The sequence below is a fragment of the Phodopus roborovskii genome, unplaced genomic scaffold (assembly GCF_943737965.1).
Source record: "Phodopus roborovskii unplaced genomic scaffold, PHOROB, whole genome shotgun sequence".
NCBI lineage: Eukaryota > Metazoa > Chordata > Mammalia > Rodentia > Cricetidae > Phodopus > Phodopus roborovskii.
The window spans coordinates 28,494,406-28,520,173 of NW_026126540.1; the positions used below are offsets into that span (position 1 = coordinate 28,494,406).

Genomic DNA, 25,768 nt, shown 5'->3' on the forward strand with positions numbered 1-25,768 from the left:
CTTTTAAGGAAGAGTGCTGTTGTAAGGATGGTATAAGAGAACCCTAAAAGACAAAGTTCCTTCACTGCTTTCCAAACTACTCAAAACTCATGACTGGCCATGTGGGTTTCCATACAATTTCTCCCTGGGCTTAGAATCTGAACAACTGTGACAGGATATTTTCTCTTTGTGTTCTGTTGAGAGTGAGATTATAAATTTTAAAGAGTCTGGCAGATCTAAACAATATAAATCCAAGAGCAAACGGAGTCTAAATAAGAAATAAATTGGGGGGGGGGGCTATCAACATGTGGCTTTAGAAATTAGATTCTACATAGCTAAAAACCTCTGTAAACGAGGCACAAGAGAAGGTCAGGTGTGAATATGAGAAAAAGATAACCAAACCAGAAATATATGAGACATTTGGGATTGCTATTGTAAGTTAAAGGGCTTCATCACATAGATTGTATTCCTAAAAGGAAACTACTGCCAAAATACTTTTCTTGGTTAGGGTTACTACTGCTGTAATGAAACACATGGCCAAAACAACCTGGGGAGGAAAGGGTTTATTTGGTTTAAACTTCCACATCACTGTTCATTATTGAAGGAAGTCAGGAATTCAAACTGAGCAGGAACCTAGAGGCAGAAGCTAATACAGAGGTCCTGTAGGCATGCTGCTTACTGACTTGCTCATCTTGGCTTGCTCAGCCTGCTTTCTTATAGAACTCAGGACCACCAGCCCAGGGATGGCACCACCCACCATGGGCTGGGCCCTCTCCCATCAATCACTAATTAAGAAAATACGCTACATTTTCTCAGTTGAAGCCTTTCCTCCTTTAAGATAACTCTAGCTGCCACATGTAAAATAATAAATTAAATAAATTAAATAAAAAGATAATTCTACACTGGTGTTAAGCCAGCACAAGTAGGGTATTCCAGTTCAGGTCACTGCTAATCAGCAAACTAAACAACAAATAATTACAACAATAATGTATGAGAGGGAGAGAGGGAGGGAGGGAGAGACTTAACTGCTTTTTGCTAGGTATTAAGCTCCCATACAGCCATGTGCTAAAGTTCAGAATTATTTACTGAACCGGAAGGAAAATGAAGATGAGGATCACACACACAACACTGAGGTAAGGGCAATAGCATCAAGACCTTAAGCATGCTGAAAAGCAGGAAATGTAAAGGTTAGCTTCACAGTAATGTTAGTTTAGCTACATTGCACACAGGACAGAAGTGTGTCTTAAAATATCATTTATTCTGCTCAATAGTTTCTTTTACTGGAGCAGTTGCTCTCTGAGTTTTCTGACCTCCTCTCACTGGACAAGATTTGCCTTTGCTGTAGAAGAGCCTCACACACTGGAAATGCATAAATGATAATGGATAATGGAGGCATCTTTCTAAAAGTATCTTGTAAACAGAGGTCTCATGTGTTTCTGCTACTCTAGCAAGTCTTTGAAATCCTTCTTCCTCCCAATGGTAAAACTGCTAAAAAGAAAGGCGTTTCGTAACCTGAACTTGACTTTTCTCACTGAATCTTGCTTCTCCTAAGGACAATAAACACACAGTGGCCTCCAAGCAGAGACAATGCAAGTCTGACTTCTTAGTTCTCCAACAGATCATCAAGTTTGCAGTGTTATTTAAGTTCCCCCAGGCTTTCTGAACATCTATTTTCTCTCTCTCTCTCTCTTATTGTTGTTTTTGTTTTTTGAGACAAGGTTTTTCTGTGTAGCCATGGCTGTCCTGGAACTCACTCTGTAGACCAGGTTGGCCTTGAACCCAGAGATCCACCTGCTTCTGTCTCCTGAGTGCTGGTATTAAAAGCATGTGCCACCACCACCAAGCCATAGACACCTATTTTCAAGTTAGAGGGCCAAATGCTCCTGTTTCCTCGGTTCTTAATAAGCATGCCCAAATACTATTCATCTTGTTTCTCAGATAACAGGTTTTTAATATTTTTTTAAAAATTTATTATATATATATATGCATATGTGTGTGTGTGTGTGTTTTTTTTTACCTACATATATGCCTGTGCATCATGTGTGTGCAGTGCCTACAGAAGAGGTGTCGGTCAGATCCCCTGGAACTGGAGTTATAAAAAACCGAGAGCCACCATGTGAGTGCTAGGAATTGAACCTGTGTCCTCTGGGAAAACAAGGCAGTGCTCTTAACTTCTGAGCCATTTCTCCAGCCTCTTGGATGACAATTTTGACATGGAAATGTAATGCTTTACAAAGATTGCATTCACTGTGAGGGGCTAGGATTTGAACTTAGTGCTCTGCTGCCCCAATATCTAGGACCTGCTCATTCCCAACAGTATTTATGCATGACTGTAGGACACTACTTCTTAAACTGCCATGGAAGAGAAACAGCCCTCCATGAGAGGTCATGGAAGAATCTCAGCGCTTCATCCTTGCCTGAAAACTGGAGGACTAACTCTTTTTCATGAAGTAGGAGTCTATGTTCCCAATCCCCTCCCTCCTGCCCCTTCACCTGGAGCCACCAGCCCTCATCACATCATTCTAAATGGGAAGCTCTCATGGAGATGACATGCAGATCCCCCGAGAAAGTGCCACCCTGCGCCAACATGTGTGGTTGTGTGTCTTACCTCATCATCCTACCCCCTAAAGTTCCGGCTGTGTGACTTTCAGCGCTCTAAATGCCTGGCACCGTGCTGATGGCATCTCCCACCTTTCCCAGTCTGCCTGTGGTCCACATAGCCTAACAAGAGGCAATCTAAGTGCTCCGTTTGCTTTAACCACTTCTCTCCAAAGCCCCTCATCTTCGTATATAAAAGCAAACAACAACAACAACAAAAAAAAAAACTGTGTGTATGGATATTTAGCCTGCATGTGTACCCATGCACCATGTGTGCCTGGTACTCTCAGAGGCCAGAAGAGAGAGTTGAATCCCCTGGAAACTGAATTAAATATGTGGGAGCTGGGGAGTGAACCCAGGTCCTGTGGAAGAGCAGCGGTGCCGAGCCATCCCTGCATTGCTGAGTATTAAACCTAGGGAGTAATGCGTGCCAAGCAGGTGCTCTACCACTGAGCTACAACCTCAGTTTTCTTACCAGTTCCTCAAATCTACCCTTAGAGACCCACTTCCTCTCCCTTGTTAATTCCCACTAATTTATTCCACATTTTGTTTTGAACTGCTTCCCCAAGCAACAATTCTAGAAGCTTCCACTACCCACATTTGATTACCTTCCAGACCCTTTCTTAGGAATCTGGTCCTTGTCCTTGCTCTTGGGCCCTTCCCAATTCACTCAAACAACCTCTTTCTAGTTTCTCTGGAACTGTTGTCCAATCATTTCAGCTTGACCTTCACTGCCATGGTTGGCATGCAGGTTGCTGTCCTGAGCCAGGCAGCCTCCCTCAAACCCTGGACCACCCACCATTCCAGCAGTAGAAGTCCCTAATGCCTGTGTGTACCTGTGCTTTGTCTCTCCATTTGGGCTGCCAGACAGCACTAGCACAATTTTAAGCCAGAAAGTGGCTCCCAATTCAGATAACAACACATAAATTGAACTTCGTCATTTACTATCTAGTTCTCATGGCTGCCTGTGCCATTTCCCTAGAAGTGATTCCAGTTTTGGCCTGTTCTGCTCCCACACTGCAAGGTCAGTCTTGTCTCATCACACCCTGGGAGAACCATGCAAAGTTTTTTGTCCTTTATCTCTTCTCTTCAGTAAAATCTTGAAGTGATGCCCTCTTCCCCTTTCTTTTTGTCCAAAGCTATTCAAAAGGCGAGTGGTTTCCTTGTTTGTAAATACTCCAGCCAGGTTACCGAAACACCCTCCCAATACAGCCAAGCCCAGCTGCCAAATCCACCACCACCGATTTCCCCTCCTCAGCCCTTTCCTCCAGTTCTCAGTTCCCAAGGGACTGCTATTCTGGGTTTGTCTTCTTTATTGACTTAAGCTCGGCTGCCAGTCCCTCATTTCGTTTACTTGCTAAGGTCCTTGATTCTTTGATCTTCTTCCCTCTCCTGCTCTCCCATCCCTGCTTTGCATCGGACTGGCAAACCCAAGGTCTAGTTCAGGCCTCACTTGAATTTGATGCTGCATTTCTAGCTACTCGGCTTCTCTCCTCAAAGAGGTCAAAACTGAATTCACCATCTTTCAAAACCAAGTTGCCCGTTTCAATTCCCTGTATTTTCAGTTAGGCCCTGAACTTTGGGGGGTAATCCTGACTCGACCTCTTCTGCTTCATATATTCCTAGACACCAGTGTTCACAAGCTCCTCCTTTAATGAGTTTATTGTTCTTTTCTGTTTCTGAGTTGGGACTGTTGGTTGAACAGACAATCCTGGTTCCAGTTTCTTCCCTTGTCAGTCAGTTACGTATTGTTTCCTAACAGAACTTTCTAAAGATGTCTACACATACTCACGTTTGTGCAATGCCTGTTCCTCTAGTCCAGTCTCATTGCAGAGGTCACCTTGGTTTTTTGGCGCCCATCTACTCTAAGAGCTTAACAATATGGTATAACAGCAATAATACTGACTTCAGAGCTATGCGAACCTGGATATTGAAGTTTGAATATTGAACTACACTTTTTAGCCAAGAAGCTTCAGGTAACACCCTCATCTCCCTTTTTTTCTTTCTTACTCATTACAGCTCTTTATATCACCAATTTGAAAACAGGCCTAAGTATGCAGCCTTGAGTACCACCAACTTCTTATTGTACATCCCTGTTCCCCACCCCCAAACCTGAGAGCAGACGCTCATGCCTGTTTTGTTTTTGAATCATTTATCATTGCTATATTTATCAAGCATCTACTAAATGCAGGGCATATCAGGGTATCAAAAAAAAAAAAGATTTAGATGTGCAATCCTGTTTTTTAGGCTTATCAGACTTGGAGAATTCATTCATTTAAAAATTAAAATGTTGACTAAGTATCCATTATGTGCTTCGTGCAAAATATTAAAGAATCAAAACAGAAAAGGCATTTCTTTCCTGATATTGGGATCTGGGGTCCTCATAGTTAGGAATACTGATAAGTAAACATTTATAATCAATTATAACAATTGATATGGATAAATACCGGGTGCTGAATGCAAGCAAAAGAGAGGTATCTAGGTAGACAGGAGACTTAATGCAAAAACACCCAAGTGCAAACTTAAGGAATGCGTAGGAGTCAGCTAAGCCAAGGACTCAGCAATGGGCTAGGGCTCAGCTGTGTGACAATGTATATAAATAGCCACAGAGCAAGAAAGGAGGTGATAAATAAATGGCAGAGCTGAGGCAAAAAAGCAAAATGGCAATCAGAAGAGATCTGTTATTTGAGAGGGGGAGGGGCTAAGTAAACCTTACTTCATTGACAGGAGGTAATTGAGACATACTGAAGGTCAGGTTGGTTCAGACAGGCAGTGGAGCCAGCACCTCCCTCCATGCAGTGTCCTGCCAAACAGAGGGACAGCACCTTGTTTGCTATGATGACATCTAGGTTTTCCTCTACTTTCTGGAGAGGGCTACTTCTGGGTGGAGGGGCTCTTGTTCAGACTGCCTGAATCAGAATCTCAGCTCTGCCACCAGTAAGCAGTGACCTTAGAAAAAGAATTTGACTATGCCAGACCTCGTGGCATGGAGTAATGATATTTTTCTTCCTCAAGCATTGGGGGAATAAATGACTGAGTGGCTGCATACAAATAGGGCCTGAGACCAAATAACTACCCAATAGATGTTGGTTATTTTTATGTTTGGTTATCTTCAGATTGGCCAAAGTGGGATGAGCTGGAGGGAGAGGTCTTAGGAGCACCGAGAGAGCTCCCACATGCTCAGACCCAGACTCACTCACTGATATCTCTTTAGTGCTCCTGGCACATTCCTTTAAATTCTGCCTTTAGAAATCCGTACCTCTGGATATAAGTTACCACTTCCCCCAAGCCCTTGGGGATAACACAATAAAGGGTTAACTCTGCTTTATTCTAAGAAGTTATTTGACCGTAGTCATATCCTCCATAGCTGCAGACTGAACCAAAGTAATATTATGGCAAGAAAGAAAAGGCTAACTCTGAAGCCTGGAGGTCCTTCTTCAGAAATTGAAGCCAGGCAGATGCTCAGAGGGCTCTCTGAGGGCAGCCCTTCTGGGATTGGAGGAATGAGTTGAAATTGCAGAGAGACGCCAAGAAGTCAGAGGAAAATAAAAACATTAGTGCCCAGAGATGCAGGCTTTGCCAACTTAAGCAGCTCTGACCTTAATTTGGAGAGTCTTCATGAACCCCCTTCCTCCACTCTGTGCTGGCTGAGAATAAGTAATTTTGGTCAGGATCAGTCTTGACACATAGGAATTGAGGGCGCTATACAGATCACCAAAGGCCTTGTGTTAAGTTTTTTATTACTTTACATGTTTGATCTTTTATCATTGATCATTTGTGTTAAATTAAGCAGGAATGGGGGAGGGTGCAATAGAAGCTGAAGAAATCTTATAGTTCAATTGAGGAGACAACAATGAAAAATATTTAATAACAGTTAAGACCTTAATTGAATTACAGGCATGCTAAACACCACAGGCTTCCAGAGAAAAGAAAAATAAACCTTGAGTCAAGAGTCTGGGGAAAGGAGTGACAATTTCATGAAGGGCCAAAGGTTAAAATGGCCTTGTAAGACTATGACTTGGTGAGTTCAGGAGGAAAGGACAGCCAGGAGGGACAGGCAAGGTGCCATGTCAGACACTGAAAAAGAACACAGTAGATGCGCAGCTGTGAATTGTAAGACAGGAACAGCAAAATGCGTTAGATATGATCAGAGTGACAGCTGCTGTTTGCAGAGCAGTTAGCACCGGCCAACCACAGCCTAAACAATTTATTTTATCTTATTTAATACACAGAAAACCCCACGAGGGTTGAAGTGCTTCATGGGAGAAGGGCCTTTCTTATTCAGAAAGGTAAGGGACTGTCTTAGAGCCTGCAGCTTAAGTGTGGCGCTGAGGAGAAAACCAGTCAGGTAGGGGCGGAGCTGGCTCTATTGCATGCAGCCTCTCTCTGTACACAGGGTAGGGCCACTGGGGAGTATGTATGGTTGGGTAAACAGAATGGGAATTGGGGCTACAGAGGTGGCTCAGCAGCTAAGAACTGCAGAGGACCCATGTCTGGCTCTCAGCATCCACTTCAGGTGGCTCACAACCACCTGCAAGAAGATCTTATGCGTTCTTCAGGCCTCCAAGGGCATACATCCTCAGAGGCTTATACACATACACATAAAAGAAAAAAAAATCTTTTAAAGATGCAGTGAGAATTAATTATATATTGTTAATTTAAAGAAAGAGAAATGAAAAGGTTACAGTTGACTGAACACTACAACAGCATTCTTCTTACAGCACGTAACTGTGTACCCATTTTACAGATGAGCAAACCAACGTGGAGAGGAGGGAAAATAACTTGCTCAGGCCTCACAGCTGTTAAATAGCCCAGAGGTTCAGATGTAAATGTGAGGCTAGTGGCAAAATCTGTGTTGTAGCTGCCTCTTCTTGAGCAAGGGAACCCCTTGTAGCTGCCATTTGCATGGTAATCGTCAAAGTATTTCCACAATCGAAGCCACGTGTGGTCCTTACGCAAGGCATGTGACAGGACCAGGAGATGGCTAGCTCATGAGAAGCGATAATAATACAATCATTAACACTCTAAGCCAATGCTGATTTTGAGTGTTCTCCCTGTACCTGGCATCATGCTAAGGGCTTTCTAAGCTAATTCTATTAGAGAACAACTCTATAACTCAGCTTCTATTATTAGCTCACTTTGCTCAAGAGAAAACAGGGGCTCAGAGAGGTTAATGAAGGAACTGGGCTTTGAGAAGTTACAGGACTAGCTCATGGCCACGTGATGATGAAGGGTTGATGCTGAGGATGCGCGAGTTCCCTCGTGTCACACCCATATCTGCCCTTGCTTTGCATGTTGCTAGTCTAACTATTAACCTGCAGGCTCAGGAAGGGAGGTTTGCAGAGTGAACAACTGGCAAGGAAAGTAGCTAGAGTATACATCTAGGGTTAGATACTGGGTGTGAGATGCTGCAGACCCCGAGAGGAAAAGGAGGACATTTCGGAGCTAGCAGAGAGCAAAGCTATAGCAGTTCTCTTCTGCATCTTCAAGGGTGGGGTGGGGGCAGGAGCAGCACAAATGTATTTCTAGCCTAGAAATTTGTAGAAAGGGGACACTGTGGTCAGAAAAGGAAGGTTGAAAAAGTCCCTGGTCTACAGTGAGATGCCACAACATACCAACTAGGGATGGCTACAATGAAAAGCAGACAATACCAATGTTGGTGAAGACAGATTCCTGCCCCCCCTTTGTATAGGAACGTAAAATAATGCAGACACACTTGACTATAGATGGTGGTAGCACACATCTCTGAGTTTGAGGCCAGCCTGGTCTACAGAGTGAGTTCCAGGACTGCCAGGGATACACAAAGTTAAACCTGAGTTTTGTTTTCCATGTGCCCCAAGAATTCAATTTCTAGGTTTCTACCTAGGAGAAGTAAAAACATACTACACAAAAACCTAGCCTGTGAGCACCCACAGCCACATCAGTCTTAGTCAAAAAGTAGAAACAATGCTCAGTGGATGTATGTATAAGCCACATGTGGTTTATCTGTACAATGGAATATTATTATTTATCAGTAAAACAAACAGAAAAAACCAACCACTGACACACTAGAGTGTAAATGTATCTCAAGATCACTATGCTAAATGAAAGATGTGAGGTACAAAAGCCAAACCAAACCAAAACAAACCTCTGCATATTACTTGATTTCACTCATATGAAATTCCTAGAAAAATTCATACAGAAAGTGATTAGAGTGTGTGGGAATGAGGACTGACCACCATAGGTATTTTTGGGGGAGGGCAGGGGTAGTGTGGGGATTAAACCCTGGGCCTTGTGTGCTATGTGTGAATCATCTACTGAGTTACATCTTTTACCTACAGAGAGGCAGAAATCGTATGCAGCCCATGTTCTAGAACCACATGGCAGTGGTGGCTAATCTGCCAGAAATGACAGCACAAGGGACTGGCCATTTCAGGAAAGTGAAGGTGATTTAGGAAGGAAGAACTAGAGTTAAAATTTAGAGTTATGTGTGACTACTGGACATGAAAGAAGACGAAGACACACACACACACACACACACACACACACACACACACACACACACACCTACCTACCTACCTCCTGGAGGTGATAGCAAAAGTTGAAGATCAGAGGTGACAGCTAGATGAGCTCTCAAGAAAAAAAAGGCATGCAAGAGACTACTTAGATGCCACAAGCAACACCTCAGTGTCACTACCTTGAAAGAGGACGATTTAAGGCCTGGGGAGATGTCTCCTTAGCTAAGAGCACTTCCTGCCTAATCATGAGGACCAGAGTCCAGATCCCAGTACCCACATAACAAGCCAGTGCCCCCTGTAGCCTCAGCTCTGTAGTGGGTGGAGACAGAGGATCTCTGGGTGTGCTATCTTCCAGCCCAGGTTCAGTGAGAGAGCCTGCCTCTAAGGAATAGCTGGTGAGTGACAGAGGAGGATATCAATGCCTTCTTCTCGTCTCTGTGTGCATACACAGGCGTATGCTACTGTACACACATGTACCACATACCAAACAGAAATGCACAGTCATGCACATGATAATACATACATACATAAATAAAATCTTTAACAAGCCTTTTAAGGAGACAATGTCAATATCTTGGTAACAATGTGCCCAGTTCCTATTAAACTTTATTTATATCCTTAAAGACCTGGGTGCTTAAACTGTGGGCTATGGCCTGCTGTGGCTTAGCTGGAAGGTAGGGAGAGAGGGGTATCACAAAAACATTGGTAATAGTGAAAGGTCTCTAAATGCACAACAATGAAAAGTACTTCAAAAATCAAATGCATAATGAACCCAAGTTGAGCACAAAACATGCTCCATCTGCCCGGCCCATATCACATGACACCAATAAAAGGTACTTGAAATACCTCAGCTCACCGTTGAGAGTACCCTATGCTATGTAGTTATGATCAGCAGTGGTTTTTCTTGCACACACAAAGGTTTCTGATCTTGGAGGAACATAATGGTTTAAGGAAAACAAAAGCTATTCGTATATTCCTACTGTCGTTCTTCAGCATGTAAATATCAAATTAGTGTAACTTTGAGCAGTATTGTGTTCGGGTACTTGGTTTAGAAATTTCTATTCATGCCCTGATTTTCACCAATATTTAGTAAAATCACATTATCTGTTTTGCTTACATGAGAGGCAGAACCGCACAGATTATCTGTCGCTTTTAGTTGGAAATATTTAGAAAAAGTCATTTGTGTATAACACAAAGACATGTGACTGTACATACCTGTTTTCTTCCCATTTTGGAGTCTGTTAAAGTCATAGCTTCAAGATTTTAGTTTGAATAACTTTTTGTTGTTTCTCTGTGTAAGTCCTGGCTGCCCTGGAACTTGCTCTGTAGACCAGGCTGGCTTTGAACTCAGAGCTCTGCCTGCCTCTGCCTCCTGAGTGCTGGGATTAAAGGTGTGTGATGCCTGCTGCTGTTGCTGCCACCAACAGCCACCACCACCACCCAGCTAATTTGAGTAACTAAACCTGTCAGACTTTGAAAAGCAGAGCGTGCTGTTCTCTTGGAAAAATAACTTGGAAAAAAACGTGGCTCTAGTTGATTTTCATCTTCACTATCCGTCTGGTAGCAGCTTAGTAACGGATGTGGTTTCTTCCTAAAGAGCATAGATAGCATTTGTCAAGGTGCCTGAGTAAAACTGGAAGAGAACCGTTGCTGTGTTTGTTTCTTCTGTGCATTGGGTTCAAACAAGTCTATCACTCTCTATAAAAAAGCCATGAAATGAATCTTGGTTTGGGCTTAGGACAGAATTTCCAAAATGGCCTTAAACATACTTCTGCCATTATATGCTGAATATTTAAGGGATGTGGTATTCTCAACACTGACAATCATAAAATCAAAAATATTGGCCAATACCGAAAAACACTGGAGAGGCCCTTCATCCTGTAGTATCAAATGTTCAACCAGGATTTAATTCTTTATATAAAAATAAACAAGCACATCCATCTCATTCGCATGCAAATTTGCTTTCATCTTTAGTAAATGGTAAAAATTATATGCATATCAAAGAACTCTTGGAATATATTTTTATGATGAATTATCAGTAAATGTTTGAGCTGTTTAACTATTTTATAGACCTATAGATCCAAACTTGTCACAAATAGAGAAGGTTTAAGAAGTCATAAGTCCTCATTCACTGAGAACAGAGGTATGTGTCCACCTCCAGCCCCACCCCAAATCCCAGGCTAAATCTGCCTATGGAAAATCACCTCTAAGTGACTAAATATACAGGGTAACTTGAAATGGATTGATAACTTTTGTCTGTGCTTTGGTGTTAAAAAGAGAACTATACACTTAGACCCAAACTAGTAATCCAGCCAGCATAAGTGAGTGTACCCCCAGAACCACCAGGATTGCTGTGGAATCATCCTGGGATCAAGCTGTTTGCCCTAGTACTGAACTCTGAAACCAGAAGGAACTGGTGAGGTGAATTGCAACTCATTTCCTTCAGTTATGGATATGTGATGGAGCTGGGGCTGCATCTCAGTGGCAGAGGGATGGCTGAGCATGCTTGAGGCTGTGGTTGGATTCCCAGCATCCCCAACCTCCACCCGGGATGAATAACCACAGACCAAGATAATATGATCAGTCCAGAAATTTTTTTTGGCCAATATAGTCACAGATAATCCAAATACCATAACTAGTCATCTCTATGACAATATTACAGTAGTTATTGGACCTGCCCATAGACTTTATTAATGCCTTAATAAGAAACATAAATATTATTATATTGCAAATTTTGTTGTTTAGACCATTGTATTTCATTATAACTAGTGTTTAATAGTATGCATTTAATTTTATGTACTTAAAATAATTCTGTTCATATGCTTTACAAGACTGGGGTTCCACTACACATAAGCCCTCAATGACCCTGGGGTGGAGGAAGTTTACTGGTTCCCATCTTGAACCACTACAAAAAAAAAAAAAAAAAAGGAAGGAAGAAAGAAAGAAAGAAAGAAAAAAGCCTTTCCCAACGCCTGAGATCCCACCATTAGAGAACATTCCCTTTGGGTTTTTAAGATTCCCATTAAAATGCAAATGCCCCCGAAGGAGAAGAACTTCTCTGAGCGTTATTAGTTAACCCCTTAAATGGGGTTGTTTAGCAGCTAGCTGAGCACAGCATCCTACAATTCAATTAAACAAGCGTTTATTGACCTGCGGCCACGGGGAAGGATCCAGGCTTGGGGATAGGGAGCCCATCGATCCTCCTCTGTTCCTCCCCTCAAGGATGTTTGCAGTCTAGCAGGGGAAATAGACCAGGTTCAAAAGAGACAGAGCAGAAAAACCCGCTTTCCCAGACTTGCAAAGAGCAAAGTCAGCTCTGCGGGAGAGAAGGCTGAAAAGACAAGGCAAGAATTTATGTGTGTGTGTGAGGGGGTGGGGGGTTCTACAAGGGCTGAGTCTGGACTTGGTGCTAGGCCTGTGCTAGGCTCAGAATGCGAGCCTTCTAAATTCACTGCCTAGGGTTGAGGATGAACAGGCAAACACAAGTTAGTTGTTTTGGGAAACACTGGGCAGGAGTGACTTAGAGATTCCGGGGCCTAAGAGAAGAATCTAGCATGGTGATAAAGAAGTGAGCTGAGCCCAGTAGAATTCCTGAAGGTGGACTAAGGGCCTATACTGAGGGTGCCAGGGCGGGGGGGGGGGGGGGAGTTCGGGTGGGTGGGGTAATGGGGCAAGCGATGGGTCTGGTTGTAGGACTGCACTGTACAGAGGAAAGACCCGACACCAACGTGAGGAGCTTACCTCTCCCAGACAGGGTCAGGAGATACTTGATTTGAGAAAAATTCAACAAGTGGGGACAGGGCTGGGAGAAAGAGTTTCCTGGCTTGATGAGATAGATACAAACTGAACCAAAGCACTGTGGGGCCCGGAAAATACAGAGAGGGTGGTCTACCTGAAAGCTTCGTGACTGTGAAGGTAGGGGGCGCAGAGCAGATTTGTTGAGGCAGACCAACTGTGGGCTAGTGGGCTTGCCTAACTCCACTGGTATTCTTGTTGCTTTGTGCCTGGAAGAAGGTTGAAAAAAAAGAAAAAAGAAAAGAAAAGAAAGGTGGGCTGGAAAGGAAGGGTGCACTTATAAACACAAAGGAGGGGCGGGGGGGGGGGCAACGGAACCGGAAGGATCACAGCCATGATGTGACTTTTAAGGGGAATGACTAATTTAGGATGTGTGGCGACTCATCTCAGGGCTATTCCACCGGCCCACGTAAGGGTAATGACAGAGGAAGGGAAGGGAAAGGACAGACGCAACTAATATCGGGTGGCGAGCTTTCTTTCCATGCCTCACTGGGCAATGAAGTGGGAAGGAAAGCTGAGTCAGAGTTGAGATGGGAAGGAAAGCTGAGTCACAGAGTTGAGATGGGTGTTGGGAATACCTGGCTCTTCTGTGAGGAAAGCAGAGGAGACTAAGATGCTTCGGGAGGAAGATGATGTATGTTAGGCAGGAAGTGTTCATCACAGAGAACCCATTGAGTCATAATTTTGATTTGGGGTGAGCATCCCGCTGTAATTAGTGGGATGCAGGATGGGGTGCGGGTGGTACAATGACACCGGACACAGGCTGAACTTATTACCATTTTGTCAAGGGGCTCCTAACAGGAGGGCAAACAAGACTGTGGGCTGTAAACTCAGGCAAGTCCCCCTTTCCGTCTCAAGAGCTCCTAGTCTGTTTTCTTGTTGTAAAAAACCAAGCAATGATAAAACTTATCACCCACTCATCTCTTGGGAGTGCTGCAAAAAGCAACCGATACACATACATAAATAAGTGTAAAGCTCTCAGCGAGAACAAAGTGTGCTAGAAATGCTAAACAATAATAAATTCAGCCACCCCTTCACCAAGATAGTAAACAAGGTGTCTTTTTAAAGAGCAAATGTAGTTAACCAGGTACTAACTTTGAGTTATATGGCCTCTAACAGCAGGTAATTAAATCTAAACTCCTGATTTGAGTTCTCTCGTTAGAGGGTCTCAGAGTGACCCTAATACCTTCATCAGACTGAGTCTTAGACTATATAGCAATTAATTAACATGAACATTTCTTTATCATCCCTTTCCTTTCTCAGTATCCTGCTATGCCACTGATGTCAACAGACACACAACCGGCAGTCCCCACCTCCAAGCAGCACTCTGTCACACCCCTGAGGTCCATCTCTTGGCAGAATGGTGCCATATAAAATATTCAGACCCTAGGTAGAATGCATGCAGGAGATGGCTGTCAGACAGTAACACGGGGAAAGGGGAGAGTACAAACCAAGGAGGGTCAGCTGCTAAAATGACAAAGACGGCAAATCTAGTTTTAAAGGAAGGAACACGTCTCTAATTATAAGTTCCACGCATAGCAAACCTCTTCTAATAAATCCTGCCACAAGCTTGGCTTCCCTGAAGAGCAGACCTGGTAGGTAATAACTCCCCTTCTCAGTGGTAAAATCCAATTTTCACACCTGGTAAATGAAATAACTCCACTGTGAACCAAGGGCAGGTTGGGGTGAGCTGCTAACAGAAGGTTAGGAGCTCTGCATCATGTAACGGCTCTTCTGGGAGCCCCTTCCTGAGATTTGCTCTTTTTATGCTGGTTGATGCTATTTGGCCAGAAAACCCCTAACCTGTGAGGTTATGAGGCATAGGCCTTTATCGCCTGGAGTGGTTATGAATGAGCCCTGTGGCTCCTGGTTCAAGTATGTGAGGACCTGGCCCTTGCTCTGTCTCTGGGTTAGTAGAGCTGCTCATGATACTTTGTGTACTTTTCCTGGGTAAACTTATACCACATTCCTGGTTTACTGGCCCAGAGAAGGGATACTGCTGCAAAAACTCACAATCGTAATGAACGAATGAGAATCAAGACCCACACAACAGGCAACCCCACTCACATGGGAAGAACAGGAAAAGAAAACATAAATCCAAAATTCTAGCCAGAGTCTATATCTTGTGTCAACCAAAGGAATAAAGATAAAGTGGATGTCACAAGGGATTAGCAATGACACACACATTTACACCCTTGACAATAATTGGAATGTGGAGCAGACACATATGACAGGACAGTAGGAATTCAGCAGAGGTGATATAAGTGAAGAAAAATTATTACTAAACAAATAATATTAGAACCCCTGTTGTCTTGTTTAGGAGTAAATTTAAGATCTCATCTCGAAATTCCAGAGCTGAAGACGTAAGTATGCATATAAATCAATCTATTAAAATAAAAGGAAGACTATGCGGTATCTAGTTATACAAACTTGGCCACAGGGATAGATGGACATTCTTAGAACAAACTCAAAGAAAAAAAAAAATAATTGGATTTTATTCCATATGAATGCAAAATTCTGTACGTGAAAATATCACAAAATTAAAAGTCAGACAACCTGACGGGAACAAAGTATTTCCAACAACTGTGACTGAAAATTAATTGATATTTTAGTACATAAAGGACTGTTGGGCTGGTGAGATGGCTCAGCATGTAAAAAAGCACCTGCTGCTACCTGAGTTCTCTGAAACTCACGTTTTAAAGATTCCAAAGCTGCCCTCTGATCTCCATGCATTACACTATAGCATGTGTGTACCTACATACATGTGGGGGATGCACACATACACAGAAATACGTACATGTAATGTTAAAGTCTTAAGAAAAGAATTCCTAGCCAGGCAGTGGTGGTGCACGCCTTTAATCCCAGCACTTGGGAGGCAGAGGCAGGCAGATCTCTGTGAGTTTGAGGCCAACCTGGTCTACAAGATCCAGATCCAGGACAGGCTCCAAAGCCACACAGAGAAACCCTGTCTCAAAAAACAAAAACAAAACAGCAACAACAGCAAAACACTTAAACTTATGAAAAAGCTTATAACTAATAGTCAAGAAAATATACCCATTTTTTTTTTTACATGCGGATGGTGAACTCATGGTGAATATTTGTTTCTTCTGACACCCTCTTGTGTAGTACAGGCTGACCTCTAACACAGTGTACAGCTGAAGATGACGCTGAACCTCACGCTCTGCTCTGCGTTTATCCCTCCAGAGCACTGAGCCTGGAGCACAAGCCTCCACACTCAGCATATACCGTGCTGAGGGGTTGAGTCCAGGGCTCCGAACATTCAAGGCCAGCACTCTACCTAATGTATGTGTTATAAAATGGACATTTTAAAATGCACAAATCAACAAGCTGCTTTCCATAGAAGGCTGACAGTAATTATTTTCGGGCTTGCAGGTCACATAGTCCTTATAGGGAAAACAACTTGGTATATAAATACAGAACTGTGGCTGAGCTTCAAATATACTGCTTTCACGGACATTCTAACATGAATTTCACACCACTTTCATGTGTTACATGCTAAGCTTGTAAACAGGAGGGAAAAAAACAATCTGTAGCTCCTGAGCTGTACACACACAAACAGGGGACAGACCTGGCCCTCAGGCTTTCTTTTGACAACCTCTGTACCAAAGCAGAGGTTGTACCACGCCCTTACAGGTGGTGTTATCTACAAGAGTCTTCAAAAAAAGCCATTCTCGGGTTTGTTGGCAATAAAGTAACTGGGTACAAACATTTAATAGGAAAAGTTCAAGTTAGTCTTCTTTTGTCCTAACTGCTGTAATAATTCTTTTTCTGGGGATAATTTATAAGGCAAAAGGAAATAGGAAATGCAGTCAGAATTTTATACAAAGGCATCTAAAATCATTAAACCCCAGTATTCATATGATAAAACATTATACATTATATAGGTATACATCTTTATGTTATGCAAGAAAATTCTCAGGACCAAAAAAAAAAAAAACCTACCTGGAAAAAAAAAAATCAGGCTAGAGAAATATCCTCATCTTTCTATGCCAGTTTGCAAATATGTATCCATTTCCTTTCCAATTCAGATTATTTGTATCTTTTGTCTTTTCAGGGGTTCTTTTTAAAAAGGTCTTCTTAAATTCAATTTACTTACTTAATTACAGTTCTGATTCTCTACTGTGAATGGCATTCATTTTTGTGATCAGGGAAATACACAAATAGTATATCTTAAAAAAAAAATCTGGAGAAACATCCAGATTTGGAAGTTGGTATAGAATATTCAAGGAAGAAAAAGAAAAGCTTCAAATTCAACCTAGATGTACAATCCTGATAAACGTGCAATGAAAACCAGACCCAGGCAACTGAGAGTCACCAGGGTCTAAAACTCATGCAAAAATCACCACAGAAGTGGTAGCGGCGGGGGTGGGGTGGAGGTCTGATCAAAAGCAGCTGAGGCCTGGAATCTGCAACCGGCCCTCCTGTGAACGCATCCAGAAAAAGCAACCTGAGACTAAAGGCTTCAGGAGGGCTCAGGGTTTGGTGCACAGGGAGACTGGTGGACTTACAAGATGTTGTTCCCTACTCCTCCAATACCTGAACAATAGAACCCAAACAACACCCCCACCCCCCTCCCCACCCCCACCCCTGGTCTTAAGACTTCAGAGGAATGGAATTCAACAGCCAACTCTTTTGTAGCTAAGAAGCATGGCTCTCTTCCTGGGGTTAACAGTCCTTTAGACCTTAATATCTTTACCTTTCTCTCAAAAGTGAGAGTACAGGGAGTTTACGGAATGGAGGGTTCTCCTAAGCAAGTCAGCATTTCACAGTCTCGTTCAGGTGAACAGGTTTTGGTACCATTTGGGGGAGTTCACAATACACCAGGCAACTTGATGCTTGTGCATCTGCCACTTCATTCAGTTCTAAAGATCTGCAATAAAGAGTCCCATGTGGTTATCATACCGGGCAGACATGACACATCACCTGCATCTTAACGGGGTTCAATAGTTAGCCCCTGGTCATCTTTGTAATTATCCACATTTGAAAGCGGAATTTCAAGGGTATTACTTTGATGCCTGAAATACTTCTAAAGCCAGATTTGAAAGTGGCAAGGTAGAGCAAGTGTGTTATCAAATACACCTGGAGTACAAAGTTCAAGATCACAGGATGACTTACTGACTTTTTTTTTTTTTTTTTTTTTTTTTTTTGGTTTCAATTTCTCACCTATTTAAAAAAAAAAAAAAAAAAAAAAAAAAAAAAAAAAAAAAAAAAACAGGAGCAGTAACAACACCTACACATCAGAAGTGACACAACAAAACAACAAACCCACAGCACACAAAAGACCCTCAATAAAAGGACCAGAACTACTAATAATCTTTGCTAAGTCAAACAGTCACAAGGTCTCTGTAAGAAAACAAAGGAGAGTTGACATGAAGGAGGGCAACTGTGAGGTCACCGGGAAGGGGACTTTCCTCCCCCTTCATTCGCAAGCTTTACAAGTCATTTGTTTTCTCTTTTAGGACAACAGGTGAGGAAAGGGATACACTTTATAGCTTGTTTGTCCTTTAAAAAGCCAGTCTAAACTTTGTAAGACCACAGCCGGCTGTAGGTGGTGCCTGTGGAGCTGGGCAGGCGTGAGCAGTTTTTCCTAGAGGCAGCCTGAATCTCACACAGCCTCAGAGATGGCCAAAGGACAGTCTGGAAAGTGGCAACGTCCTTCACTTCCTTTGCGGTTTAAACCTAAACCACAGCTCCTCCCCGGCCCGTCTGGGTATGTGTTTTATATACATTGAGATGTGAGCTGGGCTTTCTTCCCTCTCTACCGTCCCTCGGTCCCCAGCTTCCCCACCACACCGAGGGAGGCGCGCAATCCTCCGAGGAAAGCTCCACACAGCAGCGGTTTTGAGCAGTTCTCCCCGCTCATCTATTTTATGCACAGCTGCCTGCAGGAGCGTCTTCTTCGGATTGATTTCAATACCCAGGCCAGGGGCACAGAGGCAAGGGATGAATAAGCGGATTGTGCATCATTTAGTGAAAAGAGGAAACACATTCTGCTCTGAAATGAATGAGAACATCGGGATTTCTAGGTAGAGACGAATGGAGGAAATGGGATGTGCTGTGTTTGCTTCATAAGAGAAAGAAGGATGAATGAAAGGAGAAATGAATTCAATGCTCCAGCCAAGGAGAGGGAAATCAGAGAACACCCCAAAGTGACAAGGTAGCAAGCTTGTCCCCTGATGGCTGCTGCCTGTGCTCTCCAGTTAATATCTGCCAGACTTAGCATTCCTGAGAGTGCTGTTGGGATAATGGGCCCCACTCAGCATCACGTGAGTTCTCCATCTCAGGCCAGGGACAGGATTTCAACCATATCACACACAGCTCTCATTACTTGCAAGGTAATGATCTTACTGAGGAAGGCAGCGCAACCCATAACACACAACTACTTAGGAAGGCAAAGCTCTTAGGTATGCCCCTGCGCATAAGTCACGCTGGATGGCTTTAGCTGCCCAGCATTCCCCAGACTGGATCTGAGAGGCCCTTTGGGATAGCAGGGGCTGTAAGAGGCCCATCCCTGGTGTAGCTTCCTCACTAGAGGGGTGGAACATCGGTCAGACCTGAAGAATCTCCTGAACATAGTCTACATCAAGAGCATTTCTCTTTCAGCTGGCAGAAAACGAAGTCTGCTTCCGGGAGGTTTATGACCTCTTCAGGGAACCAATATACCCTAAGCCAGAATTTTCCCTCCAGCTGTACTAGGGACTGAGCCAAAAATCAGAATGTTCAAGTCCAGAGAGGACCTTAGGCATATTGGTCCACCCCAGTCCACTCCCTCCTTCCATCTTTCAGATTAAAACGTTAAAGATTAAAACCTAAAGGAGTTTAGTGACTATCCCCCACTAACAGTAACTTAGTAGAGATGGAACCATATTCTCCAATTCCAAGTCTTGGTGTCCTTCCCTTATACTTCAGGAGGAATAAGTGGGGCAAATAAGAAAAGAACTATGCTGGCAGTGTGACACAAACCATGTTCGCAGAGACACGGCAGAATGAGAGGTCTCAAGTGGGTTCTTCAGAAAGATTTCTTCAGCTGAAAGCCTGAAAACAAAAAAGTGACGTGTACGGATGCTCTCTTCAACCCAGCAGCCATCTTTGGAATGCCTACTATATGCAAAGCATATAGGGGAAGAAGCCAGGAAACCTTATTGCAAGGCTCTGTTCTCAATACAGCTGTGCCAAACTTATCAGCTAAGGAAATGCAGCCATTTGCCAGCAAGAGGGAAAAGCTGACCCTTGAAAGCGGATAGACCCAGCTGGGCAGAAATGGAGCCAGAAAGCCTGGAAATGCACACCTTTATTCCCAGCACTAAGAAGGCAGAAGCAGGCAGATCTCTTAGCTCCAGGTCAACCAGGGCTACATAAGAGACCCTGCTCAAAAACAACCACACCACAACAACCACCTGGGAAAGTTGAGGGGATATAACTTGAGAGAAAGAATTCAAATGGTATTAAGGCAGCAGCTCTCGACCGATGGGTCGTACCTACCCATACACACATAAGTTTGCATATCAGATAGTTACATTATGATTCATAACAGTAGCAAAATTACAGCTATGAAGTAACAACCAGATAATTTTATGGTTGGGGGTCACCACAACACGGGGAACTGTATTAGGCTGAGAACCACTGGATTGAGTCCTCAGAAGGGCAAGCTTTCTAAGTTTGAGTGAAGGTGGGAGTGTGCGGTGTGGGGGACCAGCTCACATTTGTTAAGTACTTGGCTGTGGGGGCTGATATTGCTCATCAACTGGACTGTGTCTGGAATCAGCTACAACACAAGTGGCTGGGCACTCATCCCCAGGGGTTTTCTTGATTGGTTTGTTTGAAACCATGAAGACCCATCCTAAATGCAGGCAGCAGCTTCTGATGGCAGTTTAGATGAAAGGGCACAGGAGAAGGAAACTATATTTTGCCTACTTGCCCTCACTCCCACTGACAAATTCATCTACCCTGCTGCCACAGCACTCTGTCACTGATATTAGAATTAACTTCTTCAGGATTCAGACAGAAGAAAGTACAGACAGATTGCCAACAGAATCCTGCAGGCCTCTAACACCTCATCTGGATTGCTGAGATATCCAACCTTATAGCCTGAGCAACTACTGGATTCTAGACTTCTCTGATGTGAGGACTACCTGGAATTACATCTGATGAGCCTACATAATAAGCCACTGTTTAACATTTCATTCACGCTCTCAGTTCTGTTCCTTTAGCGAACTCTAATACAGTCCCTACAGATGTGATTTTATTCATCATGTTGGTTATTGTCATACTTAGAACTGGAGTCATGAAGACATTTAAACCCACATACACAGCATACACAATACATATATCTTTAAAAAGCTCTGATGTCAGGCTCAGAAAACTCAGGCAGTTGGTCCAGCGTATCAGTACAAACTGAAATTTCAAGATCTAGAGCTAGGAGTGATGGTACATGCCTTAATTTCCAGGACTGGACTCAAAAGGCAGAGGGAGGTCAATCTCTGATTTTGAGGACAGCCTGGCCTACAAAGAGAGCTCCAGGACAGCCATGGCTACACAGAGAAACCCTGTCTCAATAAAACCAAAACAAAAATCAAGCTCTGCATAATAAAGCAAAAATTTTGCCTTTTTGAAGTTTTTTTTTTTTTTTTTAAGACAAAAAAGTGTTTAGCCAAAAACCAGTACCACTCCATTCCAGCCATCAGTTAGTTATATTTTTGAAGGCAAAAATTAAGGCACAAAATAAACTTATGCACATACTGGAATAGAATATTTAAAATAAAGGTTAAGTGTTACAACAGTCTGAGGTAATGCTTCCAGAGTGTTCTGCTGTGTTCATTCCCCCTTTTTACCCCATAAGGGGATCATGATTTGCTCACTGTTGAGAGCCTTCTGTAGTTACAAAAGAAATACCAGACTCTGGTTCCATCCATGGAGAGCCACAGATAGCAGCTAGGGTATTTCATAAACTCAGTGAGATAGAGATAAATAACTTAGGACCACCAGACCACACCAGCTTTCTCCAGGGCTAGCATCTGCAGGGCTCAATAAATCCTAAGCATAACTGTAATAAGCTGACAATGACCTTGGCTAGTGTGTTCCATGGGTGTCATAAGATGCTCACATTGCCATGAATTTGGCCCACTTTGTCATTTGTCAAAATGCAAATCTAATTATTTTACTGTCATGGTTATTCAAGAGCCAAAAACAAACAAACAAACAAACAAAAAAAAAACAAAAACAAAACAAAAAAAAAAACCAAAACAAAACAAAAAAAAAAACCAAAAAACAAAAAACAAAAACAAAAAAAATTTTTATGTAACTGTTGCGCTCAGATAGGATTCCTATGGATCCACCAGGTGCTAGCCCCATAAAATAATTCAGTGAGGATGTGAGGATGCCCTTTGTAGAAACAAGACGCTTCCTTTTTGGTGGCAATAGAATTGTCTTTACTTTCTCACCTCACTCCTCCAACAGGAAACCAGGAGTTAAGTGAAGCTGCAACAGTAATCATACCCTTTCGCCTCAGCCTCATTATTGGGGTTATGAGAGAAAGATCTAGAAACATCGTCTTGAAGTTAGTCAAAACAAAAACACAGGAAGATCCGGACCCCACTCTGGATGATGCTGCAGACACAATGCGCCATCACCTTTTGCTCATTAGTACAGTATCTAAAGGGGCCCCTACGTGCCCGGCGTCACCACCATGGTCCAGAAAACTGTCTTTGGGAGCTTTTGTGCTTTTGGTTTCTATATTGTGAGTTTCTCATTCTCACTCTGTTTTTGCACAGACTAGAGAGTGAGTTAATTTACTTCTAAGTTCAGTGTTAACTATGATGTTTCATCCAAAGTCAGGGCCTGTGGCTCAGTGATATAGTACGCTGATGGCTTATTATACTGGCTCATCCAATGTAGTTCCAGGTAGTCCAACATTGGCTGCCTCACACTGGAAAAGTCTAGAATCCAGAAGTTGTTCAGTCTACAAGGCTGGATGTCCTGGGCTCCTTCCCCAGCTAAGCTAATACCTTTAGATTTAGCTGGGTATGTGATCTAGTGTTAAAGGACTTGCCTGCAAGAGACCTAGGACTCAGTACCATATACTGCCCCGACCAAAATGTATGAGCATACACACAGAGTATAGGGAAGGCTTATATAATGCAAGATGGTGCTTTCTAGTTTACTTGTGAGTTTTATACTTTGGACAAGTGGGTTTTAAAACCCACTAAGGTGGGTTTTTAAAACCTTTTAAAATATTTATATTTTAAAATCAATTTTTACATATTTAAATAAACAAAGATGTTTAGATATTTTAAGTATTATTTAAATATGTATGTATGTATACATTTATGTCAGAAGAGGGCATCAGATACCACTATAGATGGTTGTGAGCTACCATGTGGATGCTAGGAATTGAACTTGGGTTCTCTGGAAGAGCAGACAGTGCTCAGTGCTCTTAACCGCTGAGCCATCTTTTTCAATTCCTGTTTTGTTTGTTTGTTTTAATTTAATTATCCTTTCTTGTCTTCCTTCGTAAATATTGTATTAGAGCTACCTGTATGTTTGTTTATTTATATACATGTATATAATATAGGTTAGGGTCCACATAATCAGGGAGAAATTGTATTTTCTTTTCTTTTCTGAGCTAATGTGTATGGCCTTGCTTAATATTATACATTTTAAGTCCATAAATTTTTTCCTCAAAATTTTTGTGATTTAATTTTTCCTTGGAGCTGGACAGAATTCTATTTCATGTATATACCAGATTCCATTATCTGTTGTCTATAAAATGTGGTTCTAGATGGGCATAGTAGTGCGCTACTATAGTTCCAGTTACTTGAGAATCTGAAGCCATTATCTGGTTCCAGGAGTTTGGGAGCATCCTGAGCAATACATAATAAACACAAATAAAATTATCATTGGGTTTCCTAATCTCTAAATACATTTCAGTGGGGACTTAAGGTAAACAGCAATGTTCTGGGGGCAAGGAGCCAGCACAGAGGATAAAGGTGCTCACTGTTGAGCATGACAGCTGTGGTCCCAGGATCCACTTAAAAGGCAGGATGTGTCGGGGCTACTCCTCCATCATTCCTGTGCTTCTCTGGTGAGATGGGAGGCAGAATTGACTGGGATACACACACAGCACAGCAGCACAGAGACCATCAGGAGGGTGAAAAGCAAGAACCAACTCCTAGAAGTTGTCTCTGATCTACACACACACACACACACACACACACACACACACACACACCATGACACACGTGCACCTGCACACACACACACACTAGCTAAATATTTTTTTTTAATTAATAGACTTCCAAACTCTGAAGCCACTTGCTCCATCCTGATCCAGCCTGCCTCCTATTCCTCCACAGTGTATCAGGTAACATATTTAAACATCTAGCAAAATTAAGCAGAAGAAAAAAAAAAAAAAACCTTGAGATCATAACAACTGAACGTTCTTGAAATGCATCAGAAACGTTGCAGCAGATGCCTGAAGTACAGACTCAAAGAGTGCTAGGTACAGTTAAAGAATCCGCCGACTCCAGTGATGTGCAAAGACACATCAATCCTATCTGGTTTATTGCAATTCTCTCAGGGCTATTAGATTCAATTACCAATTATTAGATATGGGTTAAAAAAATCCCTAAATTGTAGCATAAAGTTGAAGCGTTACGCAGATAAACACAAATGAGAAGTTAAAGCATCTACTAAAAGATTGTAAGGCAGCATATTGCAATGATAAGACTTCCTCTCTCCCACCCGTCCCCCAGATGCATATTTATTATGCTTGCATTACTTAGAAATGCCATGTTAGATTTGTTGCACACAAAAGGAAGCATGGAAACCAGACCAGAAAACCACCAGATCTGGGTTTGAATCCAATAAGGCAGGCCACTAGTACATGGGGGGACTGATAATTAATTTGGCTTTTATTTTTTTCAATACTCACTATAATGTTAGCATGTTGTTAGGTTCTGGACATAGAAAAAGGAATGGAGCAGAAATGTCATGATTTTGTGGGGAAAATTAAAAAAAAAAATGTGACAGAATCTCAAGGGTCATTTTGAGGACCAACCTGGTATGGTAGTTTGACTGTAATTGGCCCCCATAACCTCATAGGGAGTGGCACATTAGGAGGTGTGGCTTTGTTAGAGTGGGTGTGCCCTTGTTGGAGGAAGTGTGTCACTGTGGGGGTGGGTATATGCTCAGGATACCACCCAGTGTTTCAGGCAACTTCCTGTTGCCTGCAAGATGTAGACTAAGCTACAGCACCATGTCTGCCTGCACACCGCCATGCTCCCCACCATGATGATAATGAACTGAACCTGTAAGCCACCACCTCAATTAAATGTTTTCCTTATAAGAGTTGCCCTGGTTGGGGGGGGGGGCTGGCTGGAGAGATGGCTCAGCAGTTAAGAGCATGGGCTGCTCTTCCAGAGGTCCTGAGTTTGATCCCCAGCAACCACATGATGGCTCACAACCATCTGTAATGCGATCTGGTGTCCCCTTCTGACATAAAGTCTCACATGTAAATAAAGTACTCAAAATAAAATAATAAATCCTTTTAAAAAAGAGGTGCTGTGGTCATGGTGTCTCTTCACAGCAACAGAAACCCTAAAATACCTAGTGTACAATGGAGAGTTAATCTGGTCTGTGTAAGGGAGCTAACCTGTTTTGCATGCATTAGCTAACCTGGTCTATATTGGGAGTTAGCCTAGTCTACATGAGCTAACCTGGTCTGTATGGAGGAATTAATCTGGTTGGATCAACTAACCTGGACTGCATCAGGGAGCTAACCTGATCTGCATGGGTGAGCTAACCTGGCCTATATGGGTATCTCAGAGCTAACCTGGTTTGCATGGGTGAGCTAACCTGGTGTGTATATGGGAGCTAACGTG

The 25,768-nt window shown here is 42.7% G+C and overlaps 1 protein-coding gene across 3 annotated transcripts in view; it reads right to left on the minus strand.

Moving 5' to 3' along the window:
* Bcl9 (BCL9 transcription coactivator) overlaps positions 1–25,768 on the minus strand; it is an 84,014-nt gene that overhangs the window by 26,198 nt on the left and 32,048 nt on the right. The window lies entirely within an intron of this gene.